Raw genomic sequence first — 3,560 nt, forward strand, 5'->3', positions numbered from 1 at the left:
AAAAGAGACTTTTTTTAATTTTTTTTTGCTAACTTTAACGAATAGCTCTCAGTACTGGTCATTTTAATGAAAAACCACATTTTTACTCTAAAAAGTTCATTATAATACTATTCACTTATAACACATTTTTATTATTTTCGTTAAAACTCAAAATTTTCAAACTTTTTTCATTAATTTTTCTTTAAATTTATGATACCTTCATTTTCATCTCATGTTACCGAAACACAAGACGATAAACTCGATGTCCTGACCAATAAACCCCTTCCTTCTAACCCTATTTTCCTTTCTAGCGCATATCTTCACCACCGCACAACAAACTACTCTCTCTCTCTCTCTCTCTCTCTCTCTCTCTCGCTCTCTCATCTGATCGATCTGTCTTGAATCGTGGTGTCCTAATCTTAGCTAGACAAACCGATAAATTCACACAGGCCTCTAGCTACAAGCTAAGATGCATAAATATCACGAGTAGTTCGAGCTCAGGATTAAAGGTGGATCGGAGGCATGGAAAACGCTCGCTTCCTTCAGAAGCATCAGAGGAGAAAGAGAGGGAGGGTCGTCCCCACCACCATGATTTCCCTTCTGACTACGAATCTTCCTAGACGGAAGCTGGCATGTCAGCCATGGTTTCTGCTCTCACTCAAGATTGGAACCACCGAAGATCATGCTACCGTGAAACCAAACCCTACGTTCATCTCAGATTCATCACTCCTAGTCAAACAAGAACCCGACCGCTGTCAACCGGTTCAAGATCAAGGTATTGATTTCTATTTTTCCTTCTTTTTTTTATATTTTTATTTTTGGTCCCACGACCTAATTTTTATTTATTTATTTATTTTTGGATTGTTTAAAGTTTTTTTTTTTTTTTTATACTATAAATTCTACGCTAAAATCATTTAAATTATGGATAGTGAGATTTGAACTTGAATGCTAAACATAAAAAACACTGCTCTAACTAATTTAACAAAGTCAGGATCTATAGGATCATTGTGGTTGATGATATTGACATGTGTTGCGCTAGGGTATTGGGGTTTTCTGTGTATGCTACTGCTTTCACCATATTGTTGTGATTTTGATCGATTTTCACAGCACTTGCATTCTCAGAAGTTGTCATCATCTATACTTTCCCTTTTTTCCTTTTTTTTTTTTTTTGTTGGCACTCTCTCTCTCTCTCTCTCTCTCTCTCTTTCTCTCTCTCCCCATTCATTTTTTGTGGTTGAAATTTTACAATGCCTAAACCTAGTAACCTGTTCCTATTTAATACGGACCTTCATTTTGTATTAAAGATTTGAATAATTGATGACACACGTCCTATTTAGGCAAGTCACCACTTAAGGCATATTATATTGTATTAACGGATGGATTATTACCAGAACTACTAAGTCAGCGACAGCTCCCAACGCGAGGCCGGTTTCAAATGTCAGAACGCTTACCAACTTTAATCGACATATACATATCTGATGTTGTGATAAATATAGGGAATTGTTATTAATATTTCAAAGTTTTTATTCTACATTTTTTACAATTGTATTTTTCTTTTTAAATATAGAAAGTTTAAAATATCAACTGAGATTTTTAAAATGCTAATAACAATTTCCTAAATATTATATAAAAACTTTCGACCTAAATCCACTTGTTTGACTACGTGTATATTTATTTTTTATATATTTTATTGGAAGGGCTCTCACGTTTGAGCTTTGTTGGCGTCCTTTGATAACTTGGCAGAGGCATACTCGTACATGTGCCTGCGGCCCCATGTCTCCATCTACAAAAGTCTTACATGGAATCGAACTACTTGTAAGAAGGTGAAGAATGGAATGTAAGTACCCACCACCACCTGACCAAGCAAAGCAATATCCATGCAATAAAATAATGAGTTGCATCACATTAATTAGTCGCACACGCATACGTGAATAAGTTTGATAAAATTTGATAATTAATTTATATATATATATATATATATATATATATATAAAATAATTATAATTTGTTCACCGATCAGATATCACTCACGCTCTCACAACTAAGTTTAACAAAACTTAAATGAGATCTTTATCAAGAGGACACAGTAATACAGTGCAAGACGAGGGTCGTAGAAGCCTTGACAAGACTTTGATACCGACCCCAAAGTCTATAGGAACATTTTGGCATGCATGCTCATTGTTCTATTTATTTTATTAGGGGAAGTTTCTCTTTATTATTTCAATCTGTAAGTTATAAGGGGGCACTTGTTTGGACTTTGCAGGGAGAATATACATCTGTATTAGGTTAGGGAGAAGCTGAGCACGAGCGTGAAGAGGTGAAAAGGATCTGATAATACAGTGAGAGAAAAGGTAATTAGTGAGGTGAGCAGAATCTTTAAGAGAAGAAATCTTTATTTTTTTCAAAATGAGGATTAGTGTTGGGGCTTATACCAAATCGAACTTTAACGACCTAAATTATTTATTTTTCAAGTTGCACTTCATAGATCATCTTTGTAAAACATTAGCCAAATCGAAAATATTTGAGGCATCTAATTGAGTTTAAAAATTTTGACGAACACTATGTTCTAAGAAATATTGAAATTTTATCATGACAATTAATTAGGTAAATGGTTTCGGATTGAACTAAATTTTTGCAAAGATGATCTATGAATCAAAACTTACAAACTATATAGCTCATATCGTTGAAGCTCGATGTGCTGTGGGTTCCACAACTAATCTCCATTTTTTTTTTTTATAAATAATGTGGACACCTTCTGAAGGGCCTTGGTCAGGTCAGAGGCAAAACCCGACTATGCCTCGGCTACTGCTAGCAAGAGCTGGTGGTAGTACTGTAATCTGTAGTCCCTTTCATATTTATGGAAGGATTGGTTGAGGAGGAGGAGGATCTTGGAATCAGCTGGAAAATGATTGTGATGTGGACGGTTGAATTATTGAATTTGCATGCATGCATGTATACGAAATAATATTGCTTCGTCACGACACTCACAAAATGCTATTATATAGTACATACTTTTATTTCTTGAAGAAGTTCAAGATAAAGCTGCTGCAGGAGGGACGAAGGGATATCTTATGTAAGCGTGAAAGAGATGAGAATACATGTGGACTGATTGTCCGTATTTGAATCTACATGTGCATGTAATCTTTCCCACATGCGGTCGATCGAGCTTCGTAAAATTTAAAATAAAAAGAGACAACAAAGAAAAGTGAGTATATATGTCTCCATACATAGATATAGTGTGTATACATGAACAAGTGGGTATGCTTGTACGGTTGTCGCATCTGCCTATGAAGGTGCACGGTGCACTTTCCCATCTAAATAAATTGTAATCACAAATCAAATCTTGTTATCAGTTATATATAATTAATACGTACACAAATATATATAACATCGACTATTAGTTTGATTTGATGGAGTCAAAACATTTACCTGAAAGTTCCGTCATGTGATAAAAATTGATTGTTCTCGACTCTTGACCTATATCTAGAAACCAAATCAAACTACAGTATTTTCAAAGGTAGGAGAACTATATATATTTAAATAATTGTATAAGTATGTACGTCATGCATGATCACATCAAA

General features: G+C 34.6%; 1 long non-coding RNA gene across 2 annotated transcripts; it reads left to right on the forward strand.

The window, feature by feature from the left end:
- Window positions 1-279: 279 nt before the first annotated feature.
- Window positions 280-3,560, forward strand: LOC137732429 (uncharacterized). Of its 2 annotated transcripts, none has more exons than XR_011068337.1 (3): window positions 280-754; window positions 1,677-1,816; window positions 2,243-3,560. It is a non-coding gene; the product is annotated as an uncharacterized lncRNA (long non-coding RNA). The 2 variants fall into 2 exon arrangements; XR_011068336.1 differs by having other exon boundaries at window positions 281-754; window positions 1,723-1,816.

This window comes from Pyrus communis, chromosome 4, assembly GCF_963583255.1.
Source record: "Pyrus communis chromosome 4, drPyrComm1.1, whole genome shotgun sequence".
Lineage (NCBI taxonomy): Eukaryota > Viridiplantae > Streptophyta > Magnoliopsida > Rosales > Rosaceae > Pyrus > Pyrus communis.